This window comes from Diospyros lotus, chromosome 8 (genome assembly GCF_014633365.1).
Source record: "Diospyros lotus cultivar Yz01 chromosome 8, ASM1463336v1, whole genome shotgun sequence".
Classification (NCBI taxonomy): Eukaryota; Viridiplantae; Streptophyta; class Magnoliopsida; order Ericales; family Ebenaceae; genus Diospyros; species Diospyros lotus.
In genome coordinates this window covers 20,881,124-20,892,471 of record NC_068345.1, presented here as the reverse complement: position 1 = coordinate 20,892,471, position 11,348 = coordinate 20,881,124, and the positions used below count along the sequence as shown (strand labels likewise).

Below are 11,348 nucleotides of genomic sequence, written 5' to 3'. Positions count from 1 at the left end.
ACAGCACAGCCCAGCGGCTGCCATGTGGTCACTTCCTAGCTACTCGTTTTTGGCTTTTAAAAGCCCATTTCGGGCATTTTCAAGCAGCAAAAGCGATGAAGGAAATGGGGAGAAGAAGAGGGTGCATGTAACGGCCTGCCTCTCGGAGCCCCCGTTAACATAGAGGATCCGTGAGAGGGTCATTATTTGAATGATATCAAATAATAACACAAACTAAAACTCACACACAACTCTTTTAGAAACCATAACTTTTTACATTACATAACGTTTCACAATTGTCTTTACATAATCATTCACAACTTGAGCCTACCTGGGCTTATATGACATACACCCATCTCAAAAACATAAAACATTAACCTTAGCACAAGCACCATGACACCCAAGATCTAGTTTTGGGAGAACTTTGCACTTGCTATCATGACTCAATGATCTGGACCCAACTCTATCGCACGCATCTACGATCTCAGGATACTCTTACCTAGAATGATGAAAAGAAAATGTGAATCACGAGACTCAGCAAGCTCTAGAAAGGAAGGCTGTAGGTTAAAGAAAAAACTCTACCCATAACACCCCATGCAATTCATACTAGTGCAACAACACATCATGCTATGCTCATTACATGCCTTAATTTCTAAATGCACAATCATAAAGTAAACTACACATAAACGGTCCTTGGGGCCCATACAACACACACTGGCGCCCAAGTCCAACATACCAACCTATTAGTAATCCGCTATAGGCTACCATAACATTAATCATAACCTGTTATTACCCTGTGATTCATCCGTTGACTTTTCCTGTCATACCACGCCTTTTCCTATCTCTCAACATAACATAATACATCATCACGACATACCACAAATCCGCCACGAAGCCCACTCGAGCTTGAAACATATACCACGAGTTTGGCATAAAGCCCACTCAAGCTTGAAACATATACCACAAGTCCGACCCCTAGCCCACTCGATCTTGAAACACATATACCACGAGTCCAGCATAAAGCCCACTCTTGCTTGAAACATATACCACGATTCCAACCCCTGGCCCACTAGAGCTTGGTAGGATATATCCCCGCAGACCAAGTCCGCTGCATGCAATAAACCCATGCAATACACATAGAAGAAAATGACGCAATAAGTATAAATGGAATACAAGACTCCCATAAGCTAGGCATCAGACCATGCTTTGCCCATGCAACACACCCACACACATATGCATATCCCTCTAAGAGAAGCAACCCAAGCCCTATGTTGCACACACATCATGATGCGCACAAGTCAAGGAAGGAATCTGGCAGTACCAGCTCTTTTGGCCCGTCTAACACTTATCGCAACAACCGATGACTGGTGCCCATACATTCAGCCATCAACTGCCACGACCCATAGTCGACAGTCAGTGGCTTTGTACCCCATACCCTTAAGGCACGCATAGTTATCATTAAACTCAGCATTTCACAAACTCCCTTCATGACTCATCATGCACTTGCAACATAATCATCAATATATTATTCTTCTACTCATCTCTTATCATGTCAGTGTACCATTCACTTTTCTCATTAAACCCTTTAACATAACCCCGTCATCCATACCAACTCTTTTAAGAACCTAACCCACCGGTTCTACATCATTCCTAAGGAAAGCTGGCGATACGAAGCTCTGTGATGGTCGAAATGAATGACACCGAGACATCACTGCTTAACTCATTCCATTAACAATAAACCCATTTATAAAATATAAGTCATAGGATGGTTACCACATAGATTACTATTATTAATGCGTGGAACCGAGTCACGGTGAGAGAGAGAATAAAATACGAGAAACCACAGAGACTTTCACGGGATATAAAGAACATGAGGAAAGGGTTAAGAGCTTGCCTGCGAATAGCCAATCCCAGCTTCTCTCGCACTCCCACTGCGAAGTAAAATGTTTCCTAGCAATTAATACCACCGTGACTTAAATTCATTAATTCTAACCGCATAATCTGCATAATGTAACAGTGAAAACTTATAATTTAAATATATAGCGCTCAATACAAATTTACCCACTTACCTGGGTATTTTAAACACCGATTAATCCCTAAAATCCCTTGATTTTCTCCCATTTCTTCCTTTTTCTTGAGTTGACTGCACCTCCCTTTCCTTCCCTCATTTCCCTTTCTGCTTTACACACGAAATCATCGCAAAATAGGCTTTAAATTAGCTAAAAAGCATGGCTGAGGCCGCACCACGTGGCGCAACCAGCATCCACGCACACTGCCACCGCCTTAGGCAGAAACGCCGTCGTTTTGGCCCTCCCATTTGGCTGAAAAATTCAACCATTTTCCCTTGCGTACGCAGCCTCCACGCGGAATCGAACCCGCGACCACCCACATGCCCTCTCGCGCACGCACCGCCTAATCCAGCTGCCACCTTCAACCATTATACTCCCTTAATTAAATTTAAAGTGACTTCCAGCCATTTTCCAGATTTTGCACCAATGCCCCAGAGCTTTTGAAAATATCACATACACCCCAAGCTCCAATTTCCTCTTATTTCACTTACACCCAAAATTTCTAAAGATCCATTAAAATATTTTATTTTATTATTTCCATAAATACTCCCAATTAAATTAATAATCCTAATTCCCATTTCCTCATAAAAACATAAACAAATATTTTCTCTTAAATTCTCAAATACTGAAATTAATATTCATTATTTTTCTACAAATTTCAGAATGTTACAGTGCACACAGAGGAAGATAAAGGGAGAAATTCTAGGGAAAATTTGAAAATCTTGACATTATTTGGTGTTAAAAGTGATCAAGTAAGTAAGATAAATTATTGGGAGTTCTGCGTGTTTAAATTATGAATTTCATATGGTCAGATTTAGCTATTTTAAGCCGTAACTTTATTATGGTTAGTATTTTGTAGCGGGGGTGCTGGAGAGACGATAATCGATCATTTAAAGCAAGTTCTTAACCCTCTCTTCATGCACCTTAATCCCTCTACAAGTCCCTGTCGTTTTTTGTATTTTATTTCCTCCCTTACCATTATTCGGGTCCACGCATTATTTCCTCCCTATCGTTTCTTGCTAATCGACACGGGGCTTTGTATCGCCCCAACTCCTTGGGAATGATGCCGCACCTGGTGGTTAGGTTCCAAATCGATGTGTGTGTCAGTTGTGGGTCTTGGGTCTTTGTGTGTGAAGTTATTATTTATTTAATTATAGTGGATGTTAACAGTGTGTCTGTAACACCTAATGTTACTAGTGTTAGGAGAATGAGAAAGGAAGTGAGAAATTCCAAAAATTTCCTTAAGGAGGTGATGTATCTTTGAGAATAATGATGCCCTATGAGAGGGGCATTTTGGTAATTTGGATAGTGAAGTCCAATAAAGGGTAATTTGGTACATTGAAAATAATTCCTAGGTGGAATTAAGTATGGAAGTGAATTAATTTGCCATTTTTGTATTTATGTGGAGATAAATGGCATGAATAATTCACAAAGGGCATTTTAGTAATTTGGAGTGGAATTCCATAAAGGAATTATATTATAGAAAATAGGGTAGTAGTGAATATTTAATTATGTGAGAAATAATTAATTTTTTCATAAATTGGTGAATTAATGTGGTGATGCCACATGAATCGCTTAGATTAAATCTTGGAAGTCAAGTATGGTGTCTTAGAGTGACACATGGCAATGTGTGGTTAATAAAGGAAGTTTATAAATTTGGTATTTGAAATCTTTTCTCGTGGGAACGATATTCTTACTTACTATTATATTACTTGTTCGATCCGTACATTTGCGATATATTTTAGGGTGATCAAGTTTTTGGCGTCGTTGCCGGGGAAAGTAATCTTCAATATCAAATTAAAACTTTTTCTTTATTAATTTAGATTGTATACATTTTTTTTTTGTGTGTCTTTGTCTTGTGTGATTTTTTTTATTTATTTATCTTTAATTTTGTTATTATTATTATTTTATATTTTTTTATTTAATTTGTTTTTCAATTTTTGCCTATCTTATGTTGTCTTGTTTTACATTGTAGGCTGAGTTGTGCATGCCAAGAAAGCGTGGAGAAATTCAACCATTTGATCCCGAGATAGAAAGAACCTGCCAAACAATAAAGAAAAGGACGAGATTAGCACGACAAGTAACAGTCATGGCAGAAAATCACAACCAGAACCAGAACCATGAGCAAAATCAGAGATTGTTACGTGATTATGCCATGCCAAACCCAGTTGGAGCTCAAGCCAGCATATTGAGACCAGCTGTCAATGCTAATAACTTTGAGATCAAACCAGGACTCATTCATATGGTTCAGCAGGGGCACTTTGGTGGAAATCCAACTGAAGATCCTAATGCACATTTAGCAAACTTTTTAGAGATATGCGATACCATCAAAATGAATGGCGTCAGTGAGGATGCAATCAGACTGAGGCTGTTTCCTTTTTCGTTAAGAGATAAAGCTAAGGTGTGGTTAAATTGCAAAGCTCCAAATTCATTTACCACATGGGCAGCCGTATCACAAGCATTCTTGAGTAAGTATTTTCCATCAGGTAAGACTGCTAAAGTCAGGAATGATATTACTAGTTTTGTTCAATTTGATGGTGAATCTTTGTATGAGGCATGGGAAAGGTTTAAGGAATTGCAAAGACGGTGTCCACATCATGGTCTGCCTGACTGGTTGATTGTGCAGACATTCTATAATGGTCTATCCCATTCAGTTAGAATCACTATAGATGCTGTCGTAGGGGGTGCGCTAATGGGTAAGTCTACAGAGGATGCATATGAGCTACTTGAAGAAATGGCTTCCAACAATTATCAATGGTCTACTGAAAGAGATATGCCTAAGAAAGCCTCAAGTATGTATGAAGTTGATGGCATTAATATGTTAAACGCCAAGGTGGACAATCTTGTAAAAATGTTTGGTAAGTTGGGGTATGTCAATGTTGTTTATTCTAATTTCAATTCTGCCAGTAATTGTGATTGATATGAGAATTCTCACTTGGGTTCTGATTCTATGCAGGTTGAGCAAGCTCAGTATATTTCGAATTATAACATGCAGAACCAACAAAATAACCCATATTCTAACAGTTATAATGCAGGTTGGAGAAATCACCCCAATTTTTCCTGGAGGGATCAGGGCAGCAGTAGCAATTCTAGGCCTAGCAATCCTCCTGGTTTTCAACCAAGACCTTAAGGAGTGATGCAACAGCAACCAGAAAGCAAGCCATCTTGGGAGTTGGCAATTGAAAAGTTAGCAAATGCCACTGTGGATAGATTTGAAAAGCTGGAGCCAAAAGTAGACCAGATGGCCAGTTTCAACAGAAATTTGGAGGTTCAATTGGGGCAAATATCAAATGCCATAAATTCGAGAGATCAAGGTAAGTTGTCCAGCAAAACTGAGGTGAATCCAAGAGAGGAAGTCAAGGCAGTGACATTGAGAAGTGGTAAGCAACTTGGTGAGGTAAGTAGCGAACATGTTATAGGTGATGTTGATAAAAAGAGTAATGTTGAGATTAGTGATGAGAATGAGCAGAATGAGATACCATCCCTAACACCACCTGTTAAACCTTATGTTCCTCATATCCCTTTTTCTCAAAGGCTTAAACAGAATAAGGTTGACAAACAGTTTGAAAAATTTCTTGAAATTTTTAAGCAATTGCGCATTAACATTACATTTGTAGATGCTTTAGTGCAGATTCCTGCTTATGCAAAATTTTTGAAAGAAATTATGTCAAACAAGAGGAAGCTAGAGGATTATAAGACCATTGCCTTGACTGAAGAATGCAGTGCTATGATTCAGAACAAATTGCCTCCAAAGCTCAAGGATCCAGGGAGATTTTCTATTCCTTGCACTATTGGTGAAATTAATTTTGATAAAGTTTTATGTGACCTTGGTGCAAGTATTAATTTGATGCCATTTTCTATTTTCAGGAAGCTTGGACTAAAAGAACCAACACCTATCACTATTTCTCTTCAATTGGCTGATAGAAGTATTAGATATCCAAGGGAAGTAGTGGAAGATGTTTTGGTAAAAGTAGATAAGTTTATTTTTCCTGTTGACTTCATTGTTTTGGACATGGAAGAAGATTATGATATGCCCTTAATTTTAGGAAGACCTTTTCTTGCCACAGGGAGAGCTTTAATTAATGTCCAGCAAGGAACACTTAGCCTTAGAACTTATGATGAGACAGTTACTTTTAATGTGTTTAAGGCTACGAAACATTTTAATGACAATGAAAGAGAAGTCTTAAGGATAGATGGCATTGGTGATTTAGTAAAGAGATTAGATGATCCTATAGAAAATCGCATTGCTAACTCTTTTGATGAGCAGAAAACAATTTTAGATGCCAAGAACAAGGTCGTGGCTATGGGCTATTTGGGAGAAAAACAGAAATGTTATCCATCCAAAAGAGACAAATTGTTACCTTTGGATGCTTCTTCTTCTTCTTCAAAAGCCAAACCACCAAGTCGTGAAAATGAAAAATTAATAAGGGTGCTTAGAGAGCAAAAGAAGCGGATTGGATGGAAAGTTGTTAACATTCAAGGGATAAGTTCATCAACTGGAATGCACAAAATTTTAACAGAAGAAGGATTCAAGCCTCCCTGAAGATGGAAACCTAGTCAAGCTAATGACTACAAACAAGCGCTTCTTGGGAGGCAACCCAAGCTCTTTTTCCTTTTTGTTTTTATTATTTCATTTTAATTTGTTGAATAAATATGGCCAATAACCCATACTTGTGATGCTGTGCAGGTTCAAAAGAAAGGAAAATAAAGCTGATTCAATTTGGACTGGCATGGGTATTCGTAACGCTCAATTATGTGGCCAGGGGAGTATTTATTTTTCATTTTTTATTCTAGTTCTTTTTTGTCTTTCACATTGAGGACAATGTGTTAAATAAGTTTGGGGGGGGGGGGGGTGGAATTATTAATTGTTAATATATGCTAGTTGTTTTGCTTGGGTATTTTTTTTATCTTAAAATTTTTTGCAAAACTTATATCAGGTGTATATTTGGCCAACCCCTAGACTAAATTTTTTTTTTGAAAGATAAAATAAGCAGAACTTATTATTTGGAATCATGATTTGCATTTGGGTTCTTTATTGTGTTTAACATTGAGTCTTTGATTTGGAATGAGCAATATTTTATAAAGCAAGATTAAGTATACTTGGGTTCTAAGATCATTGAAGTACATGTTCTTTGCAAAGTTGTGTGACTATGCATGAAAGATAAATGCAATGTTTTTCTTGTGATTATTCCTTCTGAGCTAGGCCTAAACAGGGTTTAAGTAAATAGGGTGAATAATGTTGAGCGAGATGGAGTATAAAATGCACTCGTTCAGTTAAAAATAAAAAGAAAAGAAAAGAAAAAAACGAGATGGAGAATAAAATGCACTCGTTCAATTAAAAAAAAAGAAGAAAAAAAAAGAAAGAAAGAAAGAAAGAGGATGTTGAAAAAAAAAAAAAAAAAAGAGAAAAAGAAACCTTACTTTGCTACCTTTGTTTGTAGTAGTGAGAATGAATGGTTGCAAGAATGGTTATTGCACTATTCGATTGTGCGAGTTACATGATAACATGATTGAGTTTAGAATTTTGTATGGATTCTTGAACTTGGGAATGTAAGTATGCTTAGTTTTTTTTATTTGCTATTGTTGCATTTTGGATTGAGGATTTAAATGTGGGCATAACAAAGGATTTGAATGTGATGAATGATTCCAACCATAAGTTTTGTGTTTGAGTATAGAATTTATTTTCTTTGCTTGAGGACAAGCAATAATTCAAGTTTGGGGGTATTAAAACTTGATCACCCTAAAATATACTGCAAGTGTACGGGTCGAACAAGTAATATAATAGTAAATAAGAATATCGTTCCCACGAGAAAAGATTTCAAATACCAAATTTATAAACTTTCTTTATTATTTAGATAATAAAAATTTTAGATTTAATAAAGAAAAAATATTAATTAATTAGATTAATAAAATAAAATTGATTTGGAAGGAAACTTGAATCAAGAAATCAGTGGATTTTAATAACTAAGGCACATGTATGAACCTAGCTATGCAATGCAAATCATATATTTTTATACGAATGAATTGGTAAATTGAGTATGTGACGGTAAAATCTCCTAATGCATTTGTTACCCTATTTCTAGGTTATAACGAGTCTATTTTCATTTAATAACTTCCTATATTTCTATGAAAGTTTAACTAAATAAAAACGCATTACAATTTGTGAAATTCCTAGCGTATTGCTAAAAGCCACACAAAGAAACTGAGTTCTATTTCTAGTCGGTTTTACTTTATGATGTATAGTACCTATGATGCAATCTCCAAACTATCTCCTTTCGGTCTCAAGATTAGGCATCAAATCATGTAAATAGTGGCTAATTATTCACAAGCATTAAATACAATACTACACAACTCAACATAACTCCATTTATTCAATCACATAAAATTATAAAAAACACATCATCATAGTTTCAGCCAATACATGACCTTAGTTTAACAGATTAATTCATGACAGAATTAATTAAAACCCAAAATAACAAAGGAAGCATAAGAGAATTAATTAAATAAGGAAAAAAAAGAAAGAATTCCCTAGCCCAAATCTATTTCAGATCTAGGTGTTGGATCTACGTCGCGTCGCCTGCATCACTGAGCTGCTGATGCTGCGCGCTGCTTCAATCTTCCTTGCCTTCACCTTCGCTGTTCCCCAATTCTCCAATATCCCTCTGCCTTTTGTTCCTTTCGTTTCCGCCGCCTCCCCAAGTTCTCTACCAAAGTCCCAATCCAAGTCCACACATTCAATTCCTTTATTAATATTATATATATATATATATATGTATGCAAGGCTTCACACGCATAGCCCTAGCACATTCACGCCCACATCACTTAAATTAATAAAATAATATATAATCTAAATACATAATATATAATATATAATATATGATATATAATACATATAAGTAATATAATATATAATATAAAATATAGTATTTAATATACTATTATTTATATTAACTTTAATAATATTAATTATTTATAATATTTTTTATTTATATTATAATATTAATTTATAATATTAACTTTATAATATCTTTTTTATTTTTTTATTTTTATTTTTATTTATTATTTTTTTCAACCCAAACACAAAGTAACATTTATGTAAAATAACAAAAAAATACTAAAAATTAAATATATATAAAAGAAACTTAAAATACTAGATAATTATAGATAAAACACATATAAAATACTTAAAACACTACTCAATTATGACTAATAAATGTGTAAATAAATTCTCACATCAGTCCAAGATAAAAGAGAATTAAATAAATGCAAAAAGAAATGATAAATGGTCATTCTTGCATTTAATGAGAGGCATGATTGTGTTGGATAAAAAGAAAATCCAAAAAAAAATGAAAAATGGTTAAGCATTAATGATGGAAAATGGTTCCATTAAATTAAATGAGAAAGGAAATGGATATTCAAGATGATCCAAGGGTGGAGGATTATTCTTGAAAATGGGAAGTGATCTAAAGGATGAGATAAAATCCTTCAAGTTGGCATGGGTTGCCAAGTGGATTAAAATGGTCTAAGAGAAGAGATGAGGTGGAAGGTGGAGATTAAATCTCCAAAGAAATCCAAAGGATATGATTAAATCCTAGCAAAGCACTTGGATTGTGCTTGTTTCAATGGTTGAGATCTTCTCTTGGAAAGTAAATGAAATCTAATAGATGAGATTAAAAAAGGCAAAATGACATGGATTGTGCTTTCTTGTATGGTTGAGATTTCCTCTCTAAAAGTTAAGGGAAATCAAGGGCTAAGATGAAGTCTTGAAATTGAGATATCAAGACAAGAGAAGTATAAAAAGGGAAAGAGAGCCTTTGTCTCAAATTTTTGCCATTTGAAGAGCCTTGAAGAAGAAAGGAAAGAGAAGAAGAAAAATGAAAGAAAGAAAGGTAAGATCTTTTGTGTGTTTTAGCCACGTGAAGGCTAGATCTCCTCTCTCTAATTCTTCTCTAGTAAGATGGATTTATTTTGTGTGTAAGGATCTCTTGGGTAGAAGGGATGGAAGAAAGCTATGAAGGGCTTAAAAGCTTCAAAGAATACTAAGGTAAGGGATAGCCCCATGGGATGGTGGCTCGCAAGGTTATAAGTATGGTTCATGAGCAAATATGTGTGCATTGACATGTTATTTGTGTTCAAGGACCTATGACCATAAGGTTGTGTGGCGTGGGGTAGGTTAAAACCTCAAACCAAGGTGGTTGTGAGGATGTGGAAGCCTTAAATTTGTTTCATTGCATGCATTGGCATAACATTTTATATTCATATTCATGCTTATTGTCATTGCACCCTTGCTGAGTTTAATAGCTCATGAGGTTTTACCCTCACATATAGGTTGTCAAGGCATAAAAAAGTTAAGACAAAGATGGGATAGCATGTGGATGCATGGGAATGAAGATTCAAGATCATTCTATGGCTTATGGAAAACCTATTTTTGTTGTATTTGATTCATGTGTTGTATTTTATTTGGATGTTTGTTATGTAAGCATCAAGAGAGTTGCGTAAGCCTCATTTGTGAAATGAAAGGGAAATTTTGGATGTATGTTTGAGGTTTATTTTGGTTTTTTTTTTTTTTTTTTTTTGTGTGAAATGAAGCTTTTGGGGATGTTATAAGTGGGTATTGAAATTCTGAAAATTTTGGGTTAGAAAGCCTAAGAGAAGAAAAAAAAAAAAGGATGGCAGTGGCAGCAACTAGGGCCACAGTGGGCAGCATGCGCACGCGGGCTACAGGGAGGGCCCACGGGCAACAAGCAGGGCGCGCAGGCATGAGCGCGTGCAGGCACACGAGTCCTGTGGCCAGCTCGCATAACCAACACACCGCAGGGCCCCAAGCGCGCTAGCAGGCCCCGCCGGCCAATTTTTTAAAAAAATTTGGAAATTTTAAATTTTGGGGGCATTTCTTGATTGATTTTGGGCCCCGAAGGAATTTTCAAAATAAAGGGATTTTTTGAGCATTTTTTGAGATAAATGCCGAAATTTTTAGAAAATGAAAATTATGAACTTTTTCTTGAATTTTGGGAAAATCAATGGATTGATTGGAATTTTGAATTATATGGAGCCCCAACGGAATTCTTGGAAAAAAGAAGAATTAAAAACGATGATTGGGCAAACTTAATGAAAATTAATTAGCCAACTATGGTATAGTTAATGTCCAAATCTACTAGTTGATCCTGGGATTGAGGGAAGGAAAGGACGAACCAAGTTCCTACCTAAGGCGTTTCGGGTTGAAACATAGTCTGCCCTTCATAAATGGCCAGGCTTGTGACTAGTTCGGATGATTGTTCACGAGTGACATCGTAAGTGGGA

At 35.9% G+C, this 11,348-nt stretch overlaps 1 non-coding gene across 1 annotated transcript; it reads right to left on the bottom strand.

The window, feature by feature from the left end:
- Positions 1-4,545: 4,545 nt before the first annotated feature.
- On the bottom strand, positions 4,546-4,652 carry LOC127809021 (small nucleolar RNA R71). Its single transcript, XR_008025031.1, has one exon. It is a non-coding gene; the product is annotated as a small nucleolar RNA R71 (small nucleolar RNA).
- Between the last annotated feature and the right edge of the window lie 6,696 nt (positions 4,653-11,348).